Below are 26,704 nucleotides of genomic sequence, written 5' to 3' on the forward strand. Positions count from 1 at the left end.
TGCAAACACGTGTATATTACGTTCAACATTTCGTCGTTCCAAAAATGCAACCCTTGTCAAAATATTCGGATACACTTTTTGGGGACATTTTATGTTATTTTTATGTTTTGGTAGATATATATTTCTTTCCATTTATTGGTGGGTGAACGACCGTTTTATTTACCTAACCCAGATTTTATATATGTATTTGTGTGTGATGCCTTTTCCGCTTCCTTTTCTCCATAATCTTATGGAATGTTTTTATTTATGATTATGACAAAATATTTAACGAATTCTCTGTATACAGTTATTTAATAGTGTGTGACACAGAAAAACACATTGAGTCGACCATTAGGCCATAATATATATAGGCTATGTAACGACTGGTCGTCCTCATAAAGCATTCAATTCATTTTCACTTATTAATTTTCTTTATTTACCCTTTGCGCTGCATAAATAATATTACACTCAGGCCCAAATCACCTAACAACTGGATGGTGATAGATATATAACCGGGACTCTCTTTTTTTATGTAAATTGAACGAAGATAAAAACTTTGACGTGGCTTTGTGTGTGGTTGTACAGCCCGCTGTAGGAAAAACTTTGGGTGCAAGTTTTAATTGGTTTATTGTTGTTTCTTAATTATTAAACTAATTACAAAAGTTTCGCAGGTTCATATTTCTGTGGAACATTAACTTCTTTCTTTTGAAAAGGTTAATGGAATCTGACGGGAAAATTGGAGGGCTTCCAAAATGTGGATTGAGATGTATTTGATGCGCAAACACTAAACGTCGGAAATGTGAGAAAATAATTTAGAAAATGGTAGATAGACCTAAAGGCAGATTTATGTATCTGTTTCACGTTAAGATAGATAAATTGATTAATAGAATTTTGCTGTTCCTGAATGGCACGAAATCCGACATACGGAGATTTACAAACACAGTAAGTCTCCATCCATTTTTTATTCTTACCAAATCAGTGGATCAGAGATCAATGATAAGACCTTAGTGCTGACTGAATATATACCTTTAACCATCACATTAAAATTTCTCAATCTATTACTTCTTCTGTATTAAAAATTGTCTGATGTACGAAAAATCTAGGACTTCAATAATTTTATCATTCATTTTTCTACATAAACCAACGCTAGGTGCAGCTCATCGCTTATTGTTAATGTCGTTGGTGATAACAGATGACTGTCGACCTCCCGTAGCTAGGCCGGAATCTCAGGGTGGGCTCAACTCCGATACATTTTTTTGTTTTTATTAAAAATGTAATGTAAAGTGGGCCGTTGGCGTTTTTTTTGGAAAACAATTGTAAGCTAGTTTTGTAAAACCACCGTAGTTGGTACAAGCTACAAATTTTTTCAGATATCTATTTTATCCTCCTGTTGATTTTTTTTTAATCGGACGCACCATTTTGTTTCTGGAAGCTAATGGTGCTATCGATAGGAAATATCGAGGTGATCATTTCACAGAAGAACTTTTTTTTTAAAAGTGAGAGGGCTCGGGAAAAATGTGGAAATTTCACAATTATGACTTTAAAAGAAATCGTACCCGATAATTAATAAAAATATCTTCGGATCGTAAAGGTTGTAACTGAGAGTCAGGGTGAGGTATCAAAGTACATATTTAGTGTTTTTGCTTTGTCAATGATCATCCTTACCGATTTTTCATTTTATTGGCTTAATTGAGGTGGAGTGGAGTTTTTCAATTTTTTCGGAAAGTCTTAAAAAACGTTTTTTTGTACACGCATATTACATTCCAAAGTTTTTCTTAAAGAAAATACAGTTTGTAAACCAAAGGCTTATGCAATGCAAAATCAGGAACAACTGAAGATCTCCAACTGGTCGACGAAGACAATACCTTTGTATTCGAAACAATTCTAAGGCAAGCTACATACAGTACATACATACATTAAGGTCATCGATGTATCTCGTCGTTTAGAATGTGTTTTGATTGTATATTAAACAAGTAGAGTGTGTTTTTTTGATCAGCTGGTGACGTTCAGCTGTTGCTGATTCTGCATAAGCCTTTAGTTTACAAACTGTATATGTAAAGTTTGACTAAAGATTAAATTAATTGCTATGGCCTGGTGGGATATGGCGAACCATTGTATGCACCAATCAATACTGATTTCCAATTTTAAACGAAATAAACTTAACAACTAAGTAAAATAAATTGTTTCTGCACCCATTTAATGAAAGTTTCGTGCAAGGTGATACATTAAAAAGATTTGACTGTCACGTAAGTCATTTGCAAATTTTTAACAATGATCATATTTGCATAGTTGGAATACAAAACTAGCAACTTTTGTACTACACAAACTAATTAAGTGCCAATTCTTCACGTTTTGTCTTTAGGCGTAACAGAAGCTTAAAAGAGTATAGAGTTGGGACCAGCGAATATATCAGCCGGCTTACATGCTAAAGAAACGTATTTGGTATCTCAGCATCATTGCCGAAAGACCCCCTTGGTGGCTACATGAAATTTATTTGTAAAACGAGTAAAATTATAAAATTATTATTTCTTAAAAAAGCTCAAAAGGTCCTTCGGAAATCTATTGAATTCGCAGTATGATCCGGACCGACTCTGGTTAAAAGCTTATGATTTTGACATTCTCCTTATTTAATATATTTTTGATGTAATCTTCTGACAACAAACTTATAGACAATGTCGGAGCGGTGGTTGTGCTCATAACCCCTATTCAAGATTTTGTATTTTATATGTGTGTACTCACGAAGAAAAGTATCTACCCAATCAATTTTCCAATGCAAACAAATCGAATTAATTTTCAACTTCAATAAATCGTTCGAGACTTTATCTGAACAATATCTAAAAGTCGACGTATGTGCAGTTGAACAAATTAAACATCGCAGCGGAAACACAAACCCGGAACGAAAATAAAATCATCAAATTTAAAGCAAACAGATAAAATTCAATTGCTCCAAATTTATAACCAGCAAATTAACAATAAATCAACCACCAATTGAAAATATCTTAAGCAATCATTCATATATATAAGAAGGACACATTTTCGTTACGATTGCTCCCCGTATCCTATATACCATACCCTATCCCCCATACATTTTCGCTTATTTTCTCTTTATGCTGTACTTAATAAGGATGAGGAAGCAATTTATTCATTTCTTATGTAAACAAAAATACTTTGCCAACCCTAATAAATAACAATCATACATAATATCTCTCCATAATAAGACATTGTAGTAGAGAGGAGAACGCATTCAATAAAAATTTATCAAATATTTGTCTTTATATTTTCTAACTTTGGTAATTCAACGTTTCAGAAAATATTCCTCTTCGGGCATTAAAAGCTTTTTGAACCCACATTTTATGTGTGTACATATTCGGAAAATTCGTACATTTTTTCACAAGAAAAGCCTCCGGAATACATTATTATTCACACAAATATCATAATATACGCGTGGTGATATTACATGGGAATGTGAGTAGAGATGAGCGGGTTGCCCGAACTTTTCAGAAAGCCAAGCCCGACCTGATTCACTTTTGACTTATCGGGTTCCAAAATTTTCGTTCGGATTGGGTTTTATATGGAACTCCAATAAGGCCTGATTTCCACTTAAAAATTTTAGTCATTAAAAACGCTTAAAAAACGATAGAGACGAATTTCAACCAACCGAAACCCTTCATGGTGCCATATTACAGTTAGAGGCAGTAAAATTTCAGCATGATTTTGCATCACTTGTTTTTCAGCTGATACACACAAACAATGAAAACTGTTTACCCATCTTTACACGGTTTTACCACTACTGAACGCGTCCGTGTAGCAGCTTCAACCGTATAAACAGTTTTGATTGCATAGATAGATCAGCTAAAAAAAACCAGCTGAAGCAAATTCATGCTGAATTTTCACTGACTCTGACTGTACGGCGAATATTTTAAAGTAGAAATCAGACTTAAAGTGTACAGACTTCGGTTGTTAAAAATTTAATTCAAGTTGTCAAGCGTTGACAATTTAATTCGGATTGGTTCTGGGTCGGGTCGGGTTTTCTAAAATCGACCCGCTCATCTCTAGAATATGAGAGTTGTTTCCAGCATACACTACACACACAGAGATAGATAGATGATGAAGGTACAACTGTACAGCATAAAAATATCTCACATAGATGTTGCTGTTCGTCTATGCCATTTGAATGAAAAAAAGAAGAAATTTCTTTCTGTTAACCAGAACTTCCTTCTACCAGATCCTCTATGCTGAATACACATGCATTCCACATAAAAGTATTTAGTTAAGGGAATATTATATTTGTATACGATGGAAGTACTTATACATTTAAGTCCTAGCGAAAAATCCGACCGCATTCGAGAATGACGACGTGAACGAGACTAAAGCTCTGTGTATTGGTGCTCATTCATATATGAGAAAAATAAATGAAAGAAAAAAAAATCAAGTTTTTACTCGCATGCATAAAAGCTTATGGTGTGTAAACAAAAAATTATAATGGGAATTTTGACTCGGGGCTATTTACTTTAGCTTTTGAATGGCGAATGAGAAAAATGAGAAAGCATCTCACTAATTACATTACAGAGCCGTTTGATTTTGATTTTATAAGATTTTTTTGGTTTTGTTCCACTCTCTGGTGAAAATATGTGTCTAAACTGTTGGATCGAATATTAATGACGCCCTACAGTTACAGACGTTTTATCGCTTATTTTTTTAGGCCTCTATGGTATTGTTGTGAAATGAGTTTGTTTGGAAATTGTTGAATTGTTTTGGATGAGAAGCGATGGTCGGAAAACGTAACTCACTTAAACAGATCGAATGGAGACGTCTGTACCCAACATACCTTTAGGGGTGTCCAAAAAAGAATAAAAGTTTAGAAATGTTAGAAAAACTATTTTTACTTGCTGCACCCCGCGAAAATTAGTCAATACGTGCATGACAATTACATTAACACCCCATGCACGTAAGAATTCACGAAAAATTAAGCGAAAATATTCAGTAATGGATTATTTTCGTAGGAGGAACATTGCTATGTCAGCTCATAGGACAGGTAATAATAGTACATTATGCACCTGTTTGGAAATTATTGTTTTGTCGAGTTGGGGGTTTGCCAGAAAGTTTGCCAGAAAGTTTGCAGAAAGTGAACCAGAATACGTTGGATACGTAGTTCATTATAACCTGTTACAGACGCCGATCATATGACCAGTATTATTATCGGGTCTATTACTTCCATCGATCAAAGTATTTTTAATCGGTTGATTTCAAATCTTGTACTTCAATTTTTTGCATGCATTTTCCTATATCCTATATAAAATACAATATTAACCACAGCTTGTCATTATTTTTGTTGTAGTTATCGATAACAGATGAATAGCCGTATGTGACAGGTTAATTGTGAATTTTTCTTATTATACCTGCAAACCCATTCGTGTATCTTGTTTGTTTCTGAGCAACTCGCTTCGATAACTGTTTTTCGACAAGTGTAGTTTTATACAGCTCCTACTCCTCCGGCTCGGACATACAAATTCTAACCCCCCTGAAGTAGTTGTAAAAGTAGTTGTAAAAAAAAATGGAGTCTGACAACACTGCAGTCAAGGCTAGATCGTAGACTAGATGCGTCTTTATACAACTAATTTTACAACTACTTCAGGATTTTTGCTAAAAAGCTGAAGTAGTGGAAAAAGTAGTGACAAAACCAGCTATAGTTGCAAAGATAGTCGTAAAATCATCTTATATTGTCATTTTTTTACAACTACTTTTGCTGAAATAGTGGCAAAGTAGTTCCAAAGTTTTGAAACTGCATTTACAACTACTTTTGCCACTACTTTTGCAACTACTTTTGCATCTACTTTCAAACTACTATTGATCACTTAGTTGCAAAAACCGTTCTCAAAGTTTTGCAACTACTTTGCAGCTGAAAGAATATATTGGTAAAGATAAGTGTGTGTAAATGGTAACACCTTCCTAACACAATTTATCGAAGGGTGAATTCAGTTGCCGTCTATAATTTGGTTCTGTAAATTTAAATTTTATATAAAAAAAATTACACAGGCTAATTATTAGACGATGCAAGAGAAAAAAAATTAACTCCTAAGTTACCGACACCGTTCCGGCGCCCGGCTCGCATTGCGGCCCTCCGCTTCGCTCCGGGGCAATGGGCCGGATCGCTCGGCGTGTTAAAACGCCTTTTATGTACAATGAAAATTGGTTTTAATTTCGAAAAAGATGAATTTTGTAGGAACGAACTAAACTCCTTTACGTTACATTTCGTAAAAGGATGATTTCCCTAGGAATGAACTAAACTCATTTACGTTCCATCTCGTAAAAGGACGAATTCCCTAGTTAGGAGAAGAGAGTTGGGAATTGACTTGAGTTGAGGTCTCAACTCAACTCAAGAAAATCTTAAGATCTTGCAAAAGTAGTTGTAAAATTAGTTGCAAAAGTAGTTGCTAAAGTTATTGTAAACTTAGTTGTAAAAGTAGTTGTTAAAATTTCGAGAGCTGTTTTTGCCAATAATTCAGTAAAAGTAGTTGTAAAGCTAGTTGCCAAAGTAGTGGTGAAACCAGCTATAGTTGGAAAAGTAGTGGCAGAGACATTTTTTTGCAACTTTTTTTACAACTATTTCAGGGTTTGGGCTAAAAAGCTGAAATTGTGGCAACAGTAGTATAAAAAAAAATGTATCTAGCCTACAATCTATCCTTGACTGCAGTGTTGCCAGACTCCGTTTATTTTACAACTACTTTTTACAATTACTTCAAGAGGCTCAAATTCTATACTTATGAGCTCGTACGTTGTGCGAATAGCGAAGAAGAGATACAAATTGCGAAAAGCCAAAGTATTCCCACAGTTTCCACAATTCCCACAATTTACTTGACAGGTAACATGTGCTATCAACGACAAAACAATCAATGAACAATAGCAAAATACATGTTAAAAGTAATGAAGTAAAAGATTTTAAAGAAGAATGTATTTAGATCAAAATAAGTAACAGTCATTTGTACTGTCATTTGTACTGTCATTTGTACTGATAATAACTGATTGAATTGATAAAATGACAGGGTCGTTTATTCTTCTATCCGATGGAAAGATTATGCATGCTGTCTCAAGGAGTTATGTTTCAAATCACTTGTTACTTTAACTCATTTTAAGTCTTATACTTTAACTTTAACAGTATCATTGATCACAATATGATTCCTTTCTGATTTCAATCGGCTGCGAATACAGCTAACGAATTAAAAGTTTAACACGGAAATGAATTCTAATCGACAAACTGAATAACAAACTTTTCGAGTGAATATGGTCTCATCCCACACCCATCAGAACAAGTGGGAAAAAAATTTCCAGCCACTCTTGCATTCGCAATCAATTTTTGTTAAAAGAATTTTTTAATTTGAATTTTTCTCCACCACACAGCAATGTGACAGTCACGTAATAAAATTACTTTCATTTAAAACAAAGTTTCCATTTCCATTTGCTAGCATAAACTTTTTCTTTTGCTTAAAGAAAATTAATAGAAAAAATAAACTTTTTTCCTTTCTGCGGTGGACGAATGGATATGGAAAGTCTCTCTCTCTCTGCTATCCCACATTTTTTATTTACCTTATGTTTAAGATGCTGGAATCATTCTTAATTAGCTTGTAATAAATGTTTATGCATGAAATTTAAATGATAATTTAAATCTAAGGATTATCCAATTCCATATACTTTCAACGCGGTATTATAACTTGGAGCGTTGCGGAAAATTTACCGTCAAGTTCAAAATTCTGTTAACACTTCAATAATTGCTCGGATGGGAAATTATGTTACAATTTGTTGAAATTTAAACTTGAGGTTGGAATTGTATTTAAAGAGAATTTTGTTTTAATTGAAATTCGGTGAATAGTGTGCAAACGTTGTTCCAACAACCCTCTTGTTCTTTATCAAAGCTGTTGGGAAACGGATGTGCCATATAGCGAATACAATTAGGCTTCCAAAATGGCTCACTTACAAAATCCGGACAAATAAGCAAAATCTCGAATTTTCAGATAATGCAAATCACCTACGTTGGTTAGTTACTTAGTTAGTTCCTACGGAAAAGTGGACAGCAACTCCTAAACGTTTCTATAGATTTTCCTGAAATTTTGGTTGTAGGCTTATAATGGTCCAAAAATAAGAATGGAATTTTCAAAAGTTGGAAAAAATCGATATCTTCGGAGCTAGAGCTCTCTAAAGTCTTCATACAAATGCCATATAAAAGCATGTATATTTCGGTGCATGATATGGATGGTAATATGGTGAAAGGTGTGTGTTGTTTTGGGATGTATTTCTTGTAGGAAATTGTGGGGATCATTAAAACTTCCACTAGGTCGGTTCTTAAACTTTGGGATGACAGATGATTCCTCTGGCACTTCCTAACTTCCATCGGATTTTTCGATGGATTTGGGCTATTTTCGATATAAGTGAGGTGTTCCAAGATTGGTTTATAGATTTTGGGATTCAGACTGATTTCTCTAGAATTTTTTAATTTCCATAAGATGTTGTGGAACGTATTGTTTGGAAAATGGTTAAAAAACTGAAAGAAATTAAACGGAAGAAAACCGAATCATCTGCCACTTGTGACGCGAATTTCTTTTTGTAAAATTCTTTCACAAATTTTTATTGGTAAATTTTTTGTTGATAAAACTTTTGCGTACGACGCACAATGCGTCACCCTCAGCGATATCAGTTATTTTATAAGTAAGATAAACGACTTGCGTCACATTTACCCTTTAAGAGGGCAGACTAGGTGTGAAGTAGGCTATATATTGAAAAATTGGTTTTAAAATTAATGTAGACCATTTAATGAAAATCTGTTCCAGCAATTAGATGAGCAATATGTTTATCTATCTCTAAAAAATGAAAAACGATTTACAATAAGCATCAGTTGGAAGAAAACCGATTTCCAAAAAAATATTGCATAGCCTAACTTTAAGCGACGTTCATATTTTGGAAATCGGTTTTCTTCCAACTGATGCTTATTGTAAATCGTTTTTCATTTTTTAGAGATAGATAAACATATTGCCCATCTAATTGCTGGAACAGATTTTCATTAAATGGTCTACATTAATTTTAAAACCAATTTTTCAATATATAGCCTACTTCACACCGAGTCTACCCTCTTAAGGGTTCTGTCGATTTTGGATGAAGACTGAAACGTTAGGACAAAAAATTCAAAATTTACCGCTACACGTAAGTTTCGAAATTTCCATCGAAAGGTGGCAGAACGTTTATTGTAAATTTTCAAATTACTAGTTCAATCAGAAAATTTACTGCTGTCTCGTGTAACGGACCAGTGGAAACGACTGAAGATGATTAGACCACGCTAACCTCTGACCACTTTCGCTTCACGCGATCCATGGGAAAGGGAAGAGTAATTATGCTCCATTTGTTTGTTTTGGTGTTTGTTTTGCATATTAGATAACGCCACCCCTGGAATTAGCATGTTTTCCAGGTAAAATAAAGTTTTTTACCATTGGTCGATTACAATTTCGAATTCAGTACCCAAGCATTAACGTAGCATACATTTTCTTAATGATTGAATCGAAAAACATATCGAAAAAGCACCATCCATCGCTGAGGTGAATTTTATTTTGTATATTGGACCAAGACTGAAACATTAACCTGCTGCAGACAGCAAGGTTATGACCAGCATTACTATCTGATCTATTACTTCGATCGATTAAAGTAATCTGTTGATCTCAAATCTTGTACTTCAATTGTCTTAACATGCATTTTACAATATAAAGGACCAGCACCAGCAAAATGAGTGAAATCCCTTTATCAGTGTATCAAAATCAGACCTCCCACTTCTCCTTATTTTCCTTAATCTCCTTATTTTTGATAAACCCACCTTAATCCTCCTTGTTTTTAATAAATTCTCCTATTTTCCAACTTTTTCGACAAAAAAACGAATGAACATTGGAAAATTACCTCATTATCGACACAAGCTTATGCAAATACAACCGTTTTAAATGAAAATTTTTCGCTCGCTTCGCTCACATATTCCTTTATATCCACTCACTTGTACCAAACAGGTACCAATTATTGATTAAGAACGGTTGAACACTTTCAATGTCGTTGTATGAGATAGACCTAGAGAGAATCATTGTGAGATGAATAGTCCTATCTGGAAAGAATTATTAAATGCAAGGAGTTCAACCGCTGGACTTCAATGTGTAACTCTATAATTCAAATATTTGATCTTGTATCTGAAAAAACATTTAGCATGCAACCCCATACAACAGTGTTCTACAAGCGCGGAATTTTGAAAACCGACAGATTTTAATTTTCAGTGTCTTACTTGAGTTTGCGATTTCTCCATATAAAAATACATGCAAAATTCACAAAAAAACCGATAGACGTCAAAACAGAAAATGTGTTGGTTTTCAAATTTCCGTGAGTGTAGTTATACAGAGTAGCAAGATTGATTCTCCTAAGTGGTAAGTGATCTTTCAGCTTATAAGTATTAGATCCGAGGTTAGATCTAACACTATATGTAAGACTGTATTACCCGAGAGAAACGCATATCAATCTCATATTTTACAAAGATTCGCAGATTAAATCAGATTCTGGTTTTTTTCACGTTTCGATTTGGCAACGGGCTGTGGATACATACATGAAGCTCAGACGAATAGAAGACAACTACGAATAAAGTGAACACAAGTCATTCGATTTTTTCACAATTGAGCCTTAACTATTTTTTAGCATAAGTAACTGTTTAGCATTTCTGAACCTATACAGTTTTTAACATTCAAAAGTATCGACATATTATACATTTCTTATTTCTCCATAAAAATGAGAAATGAGAGAAGTAAGCAAGAAATCTATAATATGTCGATACTTTTGAATGTTAAAAACAGTACTTTTTCACAACAATCAAAACCTTCTTAATTCACATCCTTCTTTCTCAAAAATTCCTTCATTGTTCCTTAGATTCCTACATCATGTCCGGAGCGATAGCGGAGGACTTGACGCAGTCTAACCCCCAAAAAAAGAACGAAGAATTTTTTTTGAGTAAACTTTAAGAAAACTATTGTCAAAACCACTCTAAGATGGTTTTGGAAACGGGCATAAAAATTTTACGACTCAAGCTGAATATGAGTAAACTTTCTAAATGTGTCGTCTAATGAAACAGATTATAAGTCGCTTGTCACTAAGCTAGAACGTTTGACAAACGAATTAGATTGTCGTTTTAGTCCTTCTTCTTTACGACTCTACAAAAAAATTTACCTTCAGCATATTAATGCATAACTGTATCGTTTGTCATTCAAAAAGTCTTTATTTGTAAAAGTTTTGTTTCATAAATTTTTAAATAATTTTGGCTTTTCATTTCTTTGATAACAGAACAGTCACGAATCTCCTTATTTTCTGACTATGAAAACCTCCTGAATCCTCCTGATTTAAAAAAAAATCCTCCTTATTTATGAATTTAGGAGCTCATTTTTGGCGTGGGAGGTCTATTGATTGCAATCTCGACTGCAATATTTCAACTGGTAAATACCGATATCTCTACCTTTGCATGCAATACTACACATGTTATGCACTAAAAATAAACATCAATAAAACTCAATTTAAATATTTCGTTGCCGAATAAATCCTATGAATCAAATTAAATCATATTAATAGTCGGGTTGGCAAACAAATATATATTTGAAAATTCAAACAACATTTGTGTGGCAGAGTGTAGGTCCGATTCCATTTGTATTTTATATAAATAAAATTGTAAAGCCAGTAATGGATTCAATTAATATCAAACTCGTGAGTTGTGTGTTTATTAATTCGAATTATTTGGTTGGAGCTTATTAGAGGCCACGAAATTTACTTTGTTCGAAATAAATTATAATTTGAACAAGTTTCGTGTTAATAATAAATAGTTTACGATCTCTATTTAATGACACAAATACAACTTTAATGCCAACGAATACACACGCTATGGATTATGAATTTTGTGGTTTCAGTTAACAATCCTGTTAAAATAGTTGAGTACGTGAAGTGGTGGTCTTTTTTATTCGTAAAACGAACATTTCTTCATTCCATACACTGTTTTCTCAAAGGATTCATAATTGTGATTAATAGCTTTTGAAGATTTGATGCACCGCCGTAACTGTCTTTGTTTAAGAAAAAGTCGCAAATTTAGACGTCTGATTTTGACATACTTTTAAAAATTCGAATTGGAATCTGCAAGGACAAAGAAACAGTGGGTGACAGAGAATTTTAAGACGAATCATGTAATAATAGCAACTGGCAAAAAGTGAGTGAGAAATCTCTTCCACAAAGTCAAACAACCCTGCGAGCCTGCGTTGCTTGCAGGATTTAATTCCCGAAATTTGGCTCTGACAGCTTGTCTCTACATTGTTTACTTTCCAAAGCTTTTACCAGCAGGGATCACACAAGGCAAAATAAAAAGTTCCGAACAAGGACGTAATCTACTATTACTTTATGAGATTATATGATGGTAAGTATGGATTTCCTCGAGTCATTCATCCCATTTAGGAAAAAGCTAAGACTCGGAGAAGGTTACGTTGTCTATGTTGTAGTTCGGGTTGCACAAATTGAGCTATATTGCTGCCCTTCTTCCGAATTACGGTACTAACAGGACCGAACTGGCTACCTATCCTAGCCTATACAAATATTTCTGAGTCTGCCTAAACCCATCTAAAACTACGATCGCTCAATATGACCAGGTCCGGATGCTATCATGGTTAGAATGACAAACTGAATCGGCACATGAATAAGTTGAGGCTTTCGGACACTCCGAGATGTTCCTGCGATCTAGAAGAAGAAACGGGTGACTGCCCCAAATTTCTTCAACTAAGACGCTAAGAGGTGGTTCCTTCGGAAATTGCTGTAATAGGACCTGACATCTTAGACAGGTTCCTATCGGCAACAGGAAGGCTACCATGATTTACATGATGACCGGGAATGGAAACAAAGGATCAACAGATCTGTGTTTCGAGATCTTAAATGATCGTCCCAAACTGATAAATCTAGAATGACGAAATGAGGAGCACAACGGGAAGTCTAACAATATTTCGTCGTGACATTGCAACAAACTTGTGCATTCATTAACTTGTATTCTGAATCGAACGTTTAAACATAGCAGCGTCTTCGAATCGTTAATTGTATCAAGTAAATTTTATGTGTCTGGCTATTAAGACTGAAGCAACGATAAAATTATGTTATTGGTCTTAAAAAATTTTGATATTACCATCGCGTAACAACCATCATTGTCTGTACGAAATTGGCTCGGAAAAAGTCATGAATAAATTTATTTTCACATAAAACGACAATGTATGTCGTACACATATAGTCTACTGATGTGATATCAAATCCTATCTCGCACATAACATCTCTCGTTATTATTTTTGATAAATATTTTCGGGGGGCCTTTCATAGACACAATACGCCGAAGACGAAGAAGAAGAACGAGGCAGTCTCTCTGTATGAACGCATTTATAACTTCTGTAATGTATCATCGAATGGAAGGCTACGGGGGGAACAACTATTTGTCTTATATGCTAATTGGCTGAATTTTCCCTATTAAGTGGATGGGTATGAAGTGAACTTAAATAATTATAACAAGGGGATGCTATGCCATATATTTCCATCAAACACTACCTAAACTGAAATTAACATCACGTGAAGTATTTTTCATCTAATTACTAGCGATAACATGATGTTGTTCGTGGGAGGCATCGCGGTTAATGAATATCGCGTTTTCAAAGCCCATTATACTGCGAGAAGCGAGAAGTTTTGTATAGCGTTTTTTGTAATGGAATTAACATACACAAACGCTGTTCTAACTAAATCTTTTGATTGTACAAAGTGTTATGAGATTCTCGATTTCCAATTAATTGGAAAGTTCTCAAGGTTCTCAACTTTTGTGGTTATCTACGACGTCGCCAGTTCTAAAGGTGGCCACGCACCTACGCCGTTTTACTCTCCGTTTACGTGACAGTTCATTCCAACAATAGAAAAGAGGCAAATTTTTCATTTTTTTAAACGAACTGACGGCGAAGTGGGAAGTTAGCATAACAATATTGCTCTCGAAATTGCTGTACTTTAATCGGAGAGGTGCGTCATTTGTTATAGAGAGCGACCACAAAAATAAGCAATGAGCTCTGGGAAATGTGGTCGTATATAGCAAAATGTCAATTAAAACAAGTGAAACGCAAGATTTTGAATCAATCTGTGGAAAATACATGGATGTGGATGAAAGAAGTAGTAGATTCAATAGAGTATAATTATACTGCTGATATCTTTATCGTCTGTGAAAGATTATGGATTTGAGATTAAGCTTCAAAGCACCTGTGTACAATGTACATGTACACAGACAACATTTTTCCGACCAAACCTTTCTTCGCTTCAAATCAACGATATAGAATTTCGCATATATGCAAAGATCTTTCACCTGAACACATTCACAAATTCAAACTATCTTTTGCGTCTTCTCGCATTTATTTCTCGTCTGAGGAATATAAATCTTTGCCTGTGATGTGAGACGATGTGATGAAATATGTAACAGCTTCTGATATATTACTACCTTGATATTAAGTGTCTAGTGCATAAATTAGATGAATCATTTGCGTATTATAATCGCAACAAAGCTTTCGTTCATATTATACAGAGAGGATGATGATGTATATTACATACGGCGATAGTTAACTACCTTATTCGAAATTAACATGAAGAGAAAACATGAACCGTACATGTTTACTCTCATGGACACATATGGTGGCATGTGATAGAAATTCCGAAAATTTCTCATTCGAAAATGTTCGGAAACTGCTGGAAATATAAAAATTTTCTATAACAAAACGGTGTCTGACATGAAAGGACGGGAAAAAAATTGAGGCTAGAGATTATTGGGATAACAATTTAAAATTTCTCACTAATTACACGGAGCCTTGTGCACAATAAAACTTTTAGCCACAAAACATCCCGAATTTTGTCCTTTTTCAGGTTTGTTAAAAAAACTTTTTCCTGATCCCTAACTAGCAAAATAATATTTTAAAAGTTTCAGTTTATACGGACAGGATATATACCCTCTGGTAACCGAAATATATTCACAGACTTGCCATTCTTCGAACAGAAAAAAAATGGAAGACTTTTTTTGGAGATATATTCCCTGTTGTTGTTGTTGCTGTTGATGTTTAAATTTTATTTTTCCGTTCTTTCATTTCGTTTCATACGAAAACCGTCACTCAACATTGAAATATTTGACTTCTTTTTCAATGACTTTTAAAAAACTTTGTCTTATTTTCTCTTTGTTTTACCAGCTTTTTTGAAACGTATTTCCCAATACAAAATGGTACATGCATATACAAACACAACCGGAACAAGGATATATATATATATATCCCGTGTGTGGCAATAGACGATATGTATTTCATTTGTATACTTTTCAGCTGTCGTTTCATCGAATGAATTTTTATTTATTCATAGTTTGTTACGCTGAGCTGGCAGTACGATGGGAATATGTCTGAATTAATATCAGAATAACAACAGTTACTATATGTAGAAAATGCTACAAGCGTATTTTCAAATTCAATTGATTAGCCATAACCGCCCGATTTCCTAGAAGTCTTTACGTTTGGTTACCTTACCTTACAAACGACATCAATAAAATTTAGACATGAATTTGTTTCAGCTGTTACTCTGCTGGTCCACTCCTACAAACAAAAGTGTCTATGCGTCTTTATACGCGTGAAATACCTATCTAGTTAAACGAATGACAGTGATAAAACCGCAGTGATAAAGGACGTGCGAGCAGTTTTGTTTATATGGGATGATGAGCTGAAAAACAGCTGACGCAAATTCGCCGACGTTCCCTGTACTTCTTTAACAGTACAACTACCTAGATAAATCAAAGCTCAAAATTGGACCTACAGTCCACTTCATCTCAAAAGGTCTTATGATTTCCACGCTTCAATGAAATGTGTGACACAGTTCACACGCCGTTTGAGGCGCTGTGTTTACGTTTTAAAACAGACCCACATTTCTTAGTGATTTTCATTGTTTTCTTGTTAAATAATGAACTTAAACACTTACGGCGGCATAGTAGAAGCAACAATAATTTTACCTTTTGTACATAGCAAATCGATGAAATTTAACGTTTGTGTTGATCCAAACAAAACACAAAATTAAATAGATTCCGGCAACGCACTGTCTGGCACCGAAGCTGACTTTGACGTCACTCAAATAGAGGACTGAACCGATCAAAGTTGGCTAATCTTTTTCATACAATGGCTATCAATTCTTTTAAAAATAGTCAACAGGTGTGTGTTTGGCCTTTGACAGTGCTATGTTCCAAATAATTTCGATTTTGTTTACATATTTGAGGTTAGAGTTCATTCAACGATGATATGGCAACATTGCATCGTTGGAAGCTCTACCGGGTATGTGCACAGGCACCAATTTGTTATGTTCAAGTCAAGTCAAGTCAATATTTGAGGTTAGGGTTCTCTATGAATTCCGGTCTAGCTATCAGTGTTTGGGTTTACAGTTAATTGGGCATGATCTATACATGATATTCGTTGATGTAGCAAAGTCATTTGTATTTTAAATGTCACTCGTCAGTTCTATTTTGTCCAAAGAAAAGCAGAAGAAAATTGGTTTGGTCTTGTAAATGTAAATGTCTTGTAACGTTTCAAAAATTGACAAAATTTATGAATGGTACAACAACGTAGCAATTGTACATTTACATGCTAAACGTTAACTAAATAGTAAATTGTTTTGATGACTTTGAGTACGACATATTGTGAAATTTTTTGTCGTCAATCTTATCTTCCAACCTGCCTTGGAGCATGTCATGAAGTTTTTTTTAATTTTCATTTTGTATTTAACTTACATTTTTCTATTTGGTTTCAGTATTTTGTACAAATGAGTTTAACCAACGCATTTCAAGCATAAGCGGCACTCTAAATAGGGTACTGAAACTGGACAATGTATCGAACCAAAGGCACTGTAAAACAATATGGACAATTTTTCATGCAAAATAGTACTCTATTTGGCAGCTGTCGTAATTAACACTTTTGCTTGAACTGCGTTGGTTTAACTGTAATTCACATAAACGTTTTGGAAAATGTAACTTGAAGACATAAGTGTAAAAGACAAATTTATGCAAAAAATGCGTAAACCAAGACTTTGCATTGTTGAAAGAATGGCAACATACTTCCATCTGTTAACGACAGAAATGAAAACTCTGGCTTCATATATAGTAAAATATTTCCTAAAACACATGAAGTAATACATTTCGCATCAAATTCAATATAAAATGTTAGATCAAAAGAAGTAATAGATTCGCCAGTTGAACTTGTCATTTTTGTAAAATACAGGTACAAACTATCTGCATATGAAGTAGTAGATTTCATAGGATCTTAGGCTATTGACTTATATTTGAGAATTTCAGGTAGAATCTCACCCTAACTACTTCTCTCAAAGATAACATCTGAAAACAAGCTAAAAATCTTACGAAGAAATGGCTTAATTGTCAGCTCCGCTAATCTATCCATTCCATCTATAAGAGCGAATAGTGCGAAATAATCATTAAAAATTGATATGACTTTTGGATCGAAGGGAGATATGAGTTTGATCAAAGAAGAGTCGTTGGTGATGTTGTAGCGTTATATCAGTGTTGAAGTTTACGACATAAATTAAAAGTGCGAAACACACCTATGTGACCTTAGTCCTTTTTCGGCTGAGACATTCTCCAAATGAAGCCATCTTGAACCATGTCGGACTGAAGTTCTCGAGCAAAGTGGAGATGTCTGCATAATTTAGTACCATCAGGCGAAACAATTTGAAAGCAATAAAAGTTTTCTTGTTTGACTAGACGTTCATTAAACATATTATCCCACGATCTCAAGTGCATGTCATTGTCCATGCAAAACATCTCGACCAACATATCCACTAATGTAACTCAATTCGTAAATGGTCTTACAATCCCGAATGGCCAATAACATTTTCAATCCTATCCACTAATGTTCGACCATTAAAGAAAATATTATCCGTGACATTTCACAACTCCCAAAGTGACCATATCCGATATAGTGCATGATCCTGCACATTATAGTGGAAATATTTTATTTTCCTATACGTAGTGTTTGTCCATGGTTGTTATTATACCATATAAAATAGATTTCTACTTTGTACATATATTGGTAACGGAGAGCGGTCGGTATGCATAGCGTTTGGGTTTTCCAAGTTTGTGTATAAAATGATTTTATCGGTCATTTCCATTTTCACAGCATTAACAACATAACACTATCAAACTGTTTTAATGGTGTAAAATGTCGGCCCTGCACATCATATATTACCCAGGCCACATACTGTACTATGTATAGAGAGCTGCAGGCGTTCCGAACAAAAAAATTTATGTCCACAGAGGTAGAGTAATGTTAGAACAATGGTCAACTGGTTTGCTTGCTTTTTTTCGTTTTTATAAAAAAAAAAGTTAATAAAACATTGCACGCTGTTTTATTATGGCTTAATTATTTCATTGGAGTTGTTCACGAAGCCATTAAGCTTCTGTTGGTAGTGTGTGGCAGTAGTGCCATAATTCAAAATTAATTTCTTTTGCACGAAAATACTTTTTTTTATTCAGATTCACACTTTTTATCCAATATCCATTGTGATATGCTATGTAAAAGTAAAAGTAAATCGACAGAATCGTAAATCTTGTTGTAAGTCAAAGCAATTCAATATCCCAAAAGAAACTTTAGGTGCGAAACGCGAACCAATAATTGTAAATAAATTAACACAAATCAAGTAAATATCGGACAGCAATGTCTTTGAATCAAATCAGAAATTTAAATCAATCAAGACAAAACATAACCAATAGAAGAATCGTTGCACATAATACAAAATCTTCTACTTCAGAGTTTGAACATTTGTCGCAAATGACTTAGATTTCTGCATTATAAGTAAAAGTCAGAGTTGCAAAAGATTTGCATGTGCCAAAAATAAAGAGTTGCAGAAGAGTTGCACATTCAAAATCTGGAATTAACACAGAAAAAAGATCTTCATTCTATAAATAAATTTGGTAGATTCTATACAATTGATGTACGAATACGGAGATAAGAGATTCTATAAAATTATTGAAAGAATTTCGAGAACGAACGTTAGAGACACAATCTGTGTTTGTAGAGAACACCAACTGACAAGAAATTAAACTTCTTACACTGAGATTTTCACAAATGTTCTCCATTCCATTTTTCTCAGATAATTTTGGCTTTTTATTGTAAAAATTACTAAAATTCGCCGGAAGACAACAAAGAATGATTAGAACCGTTTCACTACATTGTAATAGTAGAAATCTAAAGAGTCGCTACCCTTACGTGAAGGTGGATAAATCAATAATTAGAAACAAGCCAAACTACTGAAAATTTACCTCCTTTTTACTATCTAACGAAATATTCCATTTCTCAAAAAGATTTTACAGAGAAGCTTCCCAAGCCTTAGGAAGTAATACAAATATAAAGTATTGACTTCGGTTCCCAACATTAATCTTATTTATCGAGTAACATACTAAAATACAAAATAACATTTAAATTCAATTCATAGCCAACCGCATTCATTTCTATTTTCATTGAATTTAAGTAATTATATCCCTGATAATAACACCGATTTTCGGTCCATCGATGAAAAAGATTTGCATTTTATAAAAAGAGTTGCAGAAAGAGTTGCACTTAAAAAGAGTTTCAAAAGAGTTGCACGCGGAAAAAAAGGAGTTGCAAAAGAGTTGCATGCCGAAAAAAAGATTTGCAAAAGAGATGCACGAAGAAAAAGAGTTGCAAAAGAGTTGCAAATTCAGTGCGGTCCCCCTCGGGAAAATAGTGAAGTTTCACTCTTGTTTGAATTTTCCATTTTCGTCCAGAGGTGAACACAACGTTTTTCATATGTTCGAGCTGTGTCAATTTTTTACACAATTTTTCAAAAATAAAGGTGACAGTTGGGGGCATAAAATTTCTATTTTCTCCCCTTTCAAAACAAGACGAAAATAAATAAATATTTTCTTCACTGAACTGTCATCAGACAAAGAGGTAACATTTCCTCATGGCTTGGAGAAAATAAGGTTAATTACACTGTACATATGGAAAACAAGAGCGAAGTTCTACTGCCAGAGCGCAGCATGAAACAATAATTACATGGTAGAAACTGAGTATCCATAGAGTTACACTCGAGAGTAGGCAAAATTTCACTTTTCTATGAAAATGTTCACTAAATACTACTAAAGTACCTGTGAATGACCGTCCAAACAGTGTCAAAATTTCGTCAATTTTTCCTTTGTAAGTTTATCATTTTTGTGGAATTTGTTTGGTATATGAGTAACTACTAACAATCGACACAAGGTTCCAAATTATCGATCCCTATGACAACTCAGTAGCGCAGTGGTTATCTCGTCTGCTTTCCACTACTAGATTGAACTGCCAGTGTGGAAGTTCAAAATTCAACCGCAGACATATTTGAACCGATTGTTAGATTTGTGAGCAAAATGGACAGAGTCAAGTAATAAAGTTGAGTATACAGCTTTCGCACAACTCACCGGCAGAAGCATTGTTGTTATTCTTCTTCATTTTTGCATCAAATGTGATTCTCTTCCAAAGCCACATAACGAGCAAAATAATACTTCCTACCTCTAATTGCTTATGAAACCACCAGACGGAAATCAGTTGGAATTTTTAACATTTGCAAAGCGGTAATTAAATCTATTTTGTTTCAAGTAGTTGATATAAAAATCTTTTACTTCATTTGTTTAAACCAAAATTTTCCTACTTAAGAGGATACCAGCTAGAGCACATCCCTTATTTTTGTCATCGTTATCGCTAACAGATGACTGAAGCGCTGCTAACGATTTCTCTATATCTAAGTTAACTTGTTTAGTTACTGTATGTGTAGATTGTCACTCAAAGGCCGCAGTTTATTCTCATCAAAGGCAAAGAAAGTTTAACTGACTTGAAAGATAAGCTTTTCTCTTCTCAACGATCTTTAATGTTCTGGCCAGATATTGGATTACCTTGCGTCAACGTACACATGTATTGAACAACGTGCAGATTTTTTCCTTCAAAAACAACAAAGACCTACAGTCGACGACTTTCAAATAAGTGACATTCCGTTAAAGCTGATCTACTTCATAAGATGTTGGTGAAATGAACTTCTTTGTCAGAGTATTTATCAAATGCTAATAAAAATTCATCAGAAATCTTCAAGCTTTAGAGCTTAGTCAATAAATTGTTAGGCTGACAGCGATGCAAGTCATTTAAGTTATTTTCTGTTTTCTGATCAAATCAATATCCAATTCCCGTCTGAAAATGAAATACGGAAATGCGTGTCCAATAAACATTCTATTCTCGAAGGTTATACATATACATCAAGCAAAACGTACTAGCTATATTAATCCAATCAACTGTCTTGTTAGGCTATATACACACCATATCAAGATAGACGTAAATGTTTAAGAGTGAAAAGGGAATGAGTTGTCATCAAAGTCAACGCACGTGCGTTAGCAAAAGCTACAGAAAATTTATTCGCATTTAGGGTGCAATAATGCAGTGTACGAACACAACATTTTAATATACTAAGATAGATTTGCGAGAGAGAGAGAGAGAGGGGACCCACACCGTACCGTCTTCGTGTATAATGAAATTAAATTGAAAAGTTTTACTTTGCTTCATTAAAATAACAACGCATGCCTTACCTTTCAAGAGAGATTTTTTACCAATTTAATCAAATCTTTCCCGGTACATTTACCCACATTTTACTTATGTTACACGATTTCCACCCTCACGAAAAACTCCTGATTCACATTCAAAACGACATTTTCGGCTTGAATAAATATATCTCTTTAAAATCGCTTCACTATGTATAGAACACACTGTGTTTTGCAGCAAATCCTTATTCATTTTATTGAATTGAATTTCCAAAATTGTTTGCATAATTATTGTTGTTATGTGTACAATAATGTGCTGCCTCTGTAACCAATGTCTACCCATCTCTACATACGATTACCACTGTTTTTGTTCAAAGTAAGTTTTATTTGATGGAATTTCGGGTGTGTGGAGCCCCTAACCTTTTACACAGTGCAAAACAACTGAGATGTTACTAATATATTGTGTGTGGGTTTAGTGCGGAAAAGCGCAAAATGTGAATAATTTCTGTGAATTTGTTGCATTATATGTATACAATACAATTGCGTTGAAGTTTCGCAATTAAATTGGAAATTGTTTTACGTATTATGTGTGAGAGAGGAGATTATAGATGGAAGATAAAAGGAAATTATCAGGCTGCATGTTCATTCCATGTAAAACGGTACAATCAACACAATGAACTGGCTTTTGATTTGAATGGAAATTGACTTTATTGCATGTTTGCGCTGCTTTTGTGTAATTAAATCAGGTTGGAAATCTCTTTTTAATAGTTTTCGGTGTATTGTTGTGTTGAACGAGCCTCTTAAGGTTCCAAGAGCGGTACACATTCCCCCATTAAATAATTCGTTGTTTCGTATTGTTTTGATTTTCTCATTGTTTAAGCAAAATCGAAATACTGTTCAACAAATACTTGTCCTTACCTTCCGCTTCTCTTTCAATTATATTGATTTAATTATTTTCCTTCATCGACTCGGAAAAACTATATAGCACAGCTGCACTGCGAAATTAATCTACTTAGAACTAGTGAAGAAACTGATGAAGTTGAAGTGTTATTGCCGGAAAAGTTAGACCAAACGGAATCTTGGGTTTGGATTCTCTGTTCTCGTATACAAATAATGTTTTCCATGGAATGGCCTGAATGGAAGATTCTACGTTATTCTGCATAATTGGTTCGTTTAAAGTAAATTACGTCGAATTACTACCGAGTTCCGAGTACATGAGTGCATGAGTACTTTCTATGAAATTCTAATGTGAAATATTTCCTAACCCAATCTATTCTTGAGGTCCAGCACCTGAGACTAGTAGACATTATATACTTATGGATTGTCCACTTTCCATCACCCCAGGTTTTGCACTTGCGAGTATTATGAATTCTTAAATGAGGATCTACTATCGTTAGATGACAAGAGTCTTAACGACTTTATATCGAAATTCGGGAAAACTTTCCTAATAGAGGAAGTAAGGCTAGGGACTAGGGATCAAAGGGTCTTTGATCCGGGTTTCTGATTCTTCAAGAAGAGGCCTCCCAAAACTCCATCAGATCATAAAATAAGATGTAGAAAACACTAGTTGCAATTGGCAAAATTGTTAGTTCAAGATTGAATTTGAAATTTTCAATCATCGATAAAATCATAGACAATGACAAAGAAACCTGCAGAGGTAATGGTCATCGGTAGTCCAGATCCTTATTTAAGATTTTTCGTTGTTCCATGTTGATTACTAGGAAAAGTTTTGGAATAAATTTCTTTACCGGAAAACGGAAAGAAAGTCGAAAATCTACGAAAAGTCTTCTTGAAAAACTTCTTCTGTTCTGGAAAATACGTCTCATTACCGATATTTTATGAAGGAACTATTTTTGGGGGGTCAGAATAGAGTCGGTATGAGGGTTCCCCCAAAAAGTTTCCATGAAAATTCATCAACTTTCTAGCCCCCTGGTCATTTCCAATCCGCTTTTCATAAATGAGATGTCATTCGAAAGCTATATTCAAGTGATTCTGATTTCCGCCGGCCGGACACGATCCATAATCACGAACGTTCTTACTTCTAGCTACAATATATCAAGACGCTGGTTGAAATAAGACATTGAAAATTGATATTATTTGGAAAAGTTATGACTAATGAAGTAATAGTACATTACTGCTATAAGGCTGTATATAAGAGACGTGTACTAATACTCGCGCAAGCGCTCGTATACGCGAGTGAGGTATTTTATCGCAGTAGGCAAACATCTCTTTTTCTAGTGATATAATTTTTCTCGCAAAACCTTTAGCTATCTAGGGTAAATTTGTTTACTCTTATGTACGTCGTGTATATAGCGCACAATACACACACACCGTATGCGATAAAATAAGAGAGCTAAAGGTTTTGCAAGCAAAATTATATCAGTAGAAAAAAAAACGTTTGCCTACTGCGATAAAATACCCCACTGATATAAGGCTGTATATAAGAGACTCGTACTAATACTCGCGCAAGCGCTCGTATACGTACACGTCTTTTATATTCAGCCTTATAGCAGTAATGTACTATTATCAATATTTGAAAATGCACCAAAAGAAGTAACACCCTAAATAAGGTATATCCTATTCCTAGTGATATGCATGCTGCCTGTGAAAGGTTAACCTTTTACAAACGGCTTTTTTGGTACGGAATCTTTTACTTAGCTTGTTAGATTTGTTGTGACTATGCTATTCTAAACTGGCTTTGGCCAAAGTGCATGACTTTTTTATCGACGTATTACATGGCTTAGACTATATAGAAATTATTCCGTTTATTCCAGGCTGTAATTTCCAGCAGGCTTTTCTATTTATCTCGCAATTAATTTATTTTAAGGAAGAACGCTACAAAGTTTCATTCGCAAACAATGAAACTGAAAATTTACTGTGTTTTTCTCCATTACCATTCCAATATTACTGGTCCAGTCAACTTCAATTTATTTCAAGAAAACTGACCGAGAGAACCGTTTTACCTCTCGTACCGGCACGCGTCTACTATTGTCTTCCAACATTCAAGCCACTACAAACTCCATTAAAGTTTCAAAAAGTTTTGGATTCCAAAATAGTTTCTGATTTTCTGATTTATATGTAAATGCACCACCAATGTGTAGTAGTGTTCCATAGTTAAAATAAGCTTTATGCACACATGTCGTCTTAGAATTTGTAATGTTTACATTGCTTCTACGACACGAAATGGTACTCCCAAATACCCCTTTAACTGCAAAACTATTTGACACACTTTTACGTCGTGTCACCATTTTCTTTTTGACTATAATAGACGCTAAAGTCCCTTGTATAATTGTGCTAGACAACAAGTTGCATAAGTGAATTCATCAAGAGTTAATTATGGCAACTGTACATACCCAGACAGAGTGCACGTACAGTAGTCTTTCTGGAAAGTTGTATTTTCTACGGCACAATCAAGAATCGCCTAGGGCAGGTACATGCAGCTATTAGAAATGGAATTATGGTCGGTTTTAGTAGTTAGTGATCATAAACAACATGAAAATGTAACCAGAAATGTTTGGATAAAAATACAAAATCATCATTACGGACGTTACAGTGCACATACACATAGCACACTACATACAATTGGTAATGTTGTTTAGTTGTCTACTTCATTTACATAATAATAACATTGTACACTTGCATCCGAGTGGTGTTCGAAAACTTCTCGTCGTCGTCAAGTTCATTTAATAATCTCGAAAATACACCGTGACATTGTTTCAGTATAATGAAATGCAATATGTTATGTACGGTTTAATATTGGATGATGTTTAGGACACATTTCGGTGTATTACGTATGACTGCTATACATAAGTATACAACACGTAAAGCACACAGAGCCGTAGCTATTATAGGGATTTGCTATGTTCGACTTTGATAAGTCTAAAATGCTCGGTGTGCTTTGCAGCATAATCTGAGAATAATTGTAGTGGTTAAGGGTGAGCTTAATTATGATGAATCGAAGATCAGGCTATAAATGAGTTTAATTCGAGTTTATACGAAGTGATTCATTTGTCGCCTCTCGCTACAGTGACTCAACGATACAGAGATGAAATTTAATTTCTACTTTCTTAATTCTTTAATTTAAGATTTCAGTGTTCTTCATCTATTTTGCGACACATTTACTAAGTGCATATGGTTGTCATGCTTGCCTAACTTATTCACCAAGTTTAAAATATTCACCATAAAGGCATAGCTGGGTTAAACTAACCTTTTTTCCTGTGAAATCCTTTTCAAAAGGACAAAAGTTTTGTCCTCCGGCACAAGGTTCTTTAAGTGAATAGTACACCATTTACTACTTACTACTTGGATAAGTTGAAACAATAATAAGTTAGATAAGTGCGATGGATTCTTTTGAAAATATACCTACCGAAATCGGACGCTTTTTTCAGTGGATTTTTTTTTGCGTACTTTGGTCACTAAAAGCCAAATCTACAATTTAAAAAAAAAATCTTCAATGCTTGTGGGAGATGACCAAAAACGGAAAACATTCACTTTTCTTATGGAGTTCTTTCCAGATAATTAAAAGTCACCGAGTAGTTTAGTGTATCGTTCGAAAGGGAATTGTTAGTACTTTCGGGTCAAAAGGGGTCATTATTGTCATTAAAATTGTCACCTATACTGAGTAATAAGCAATTTTAAATAGGTAATTCGCACATTGTGCGATTAGTCCTTATTTACCTATTCGCAATTTTCTGATGGACTGTAAAACTTAATATGATGTAGTTAATGAAGCTAGCATTGACTTAAATCATTAAAATGTAGCCGTTAATGTTTCATATTCTGCTTTGACATAATCACCCTCTTCTATAAAGAGAGGGAGAATCACTCTATTCTTCAAATACTTTGTAATACTATGCACAACTCTCTTCTATAAACACTTTGTAAAAGGAAGGATCACTCTCCTCCTGAGCGTGTGGGTGTCACAATTAGCCCGAAAAAATTCAATTTCCAACTTTTTTCCCGTAAACACAATGTTTTTCACAACAAAGGCTCCCGAAGTCTCAGCTGAGGAGAGAAAATGACAATTTTCTCGAATGAGTTGTGAAAAATCTAGTGAAAAATTGCGAACAGTCA

At 34.3% G+C, this 26,704-nt stretch overlaps 1 long non-coding RNA gene across 1 annotated transcript; it reads left to right on the forward strand.

Moving 5' to 3' along the window:
• Positions 1-1,913: 1,913 nt before the first annotated feature.
• On the forward strand, positions 1,914-26,031 carry LOC119078834. Its single transcript, XR_005088070.1, has 4 exons — positions 1,914-2,038; positions 9,668-9,673; positions 24,385-24,394; positions 26,020-26,031. It is a non-coding gene; the product is annotated as an uncharacterized LOC119078834 (long non-coding RNA).
• The last annotated feature ends 673 nt before the right edge of the window (positions 26,032-26,704 follow it).

This window comes from Bradysia coprophila, unplaced genomic scaffold (assembly GCF_014529535.1).
Source record: "Bradysia coprophila strain Holo2 unplaced genomic scaffold, BU_Bcop_v1 contig_297, whole genome shotgun sequence".
Lineage (NCBI taxonomy): Eukaryota > Metazoa > Arthropoda > Insecta > Diptera > Sciaridae > Bradysia > Bradysia coprophila.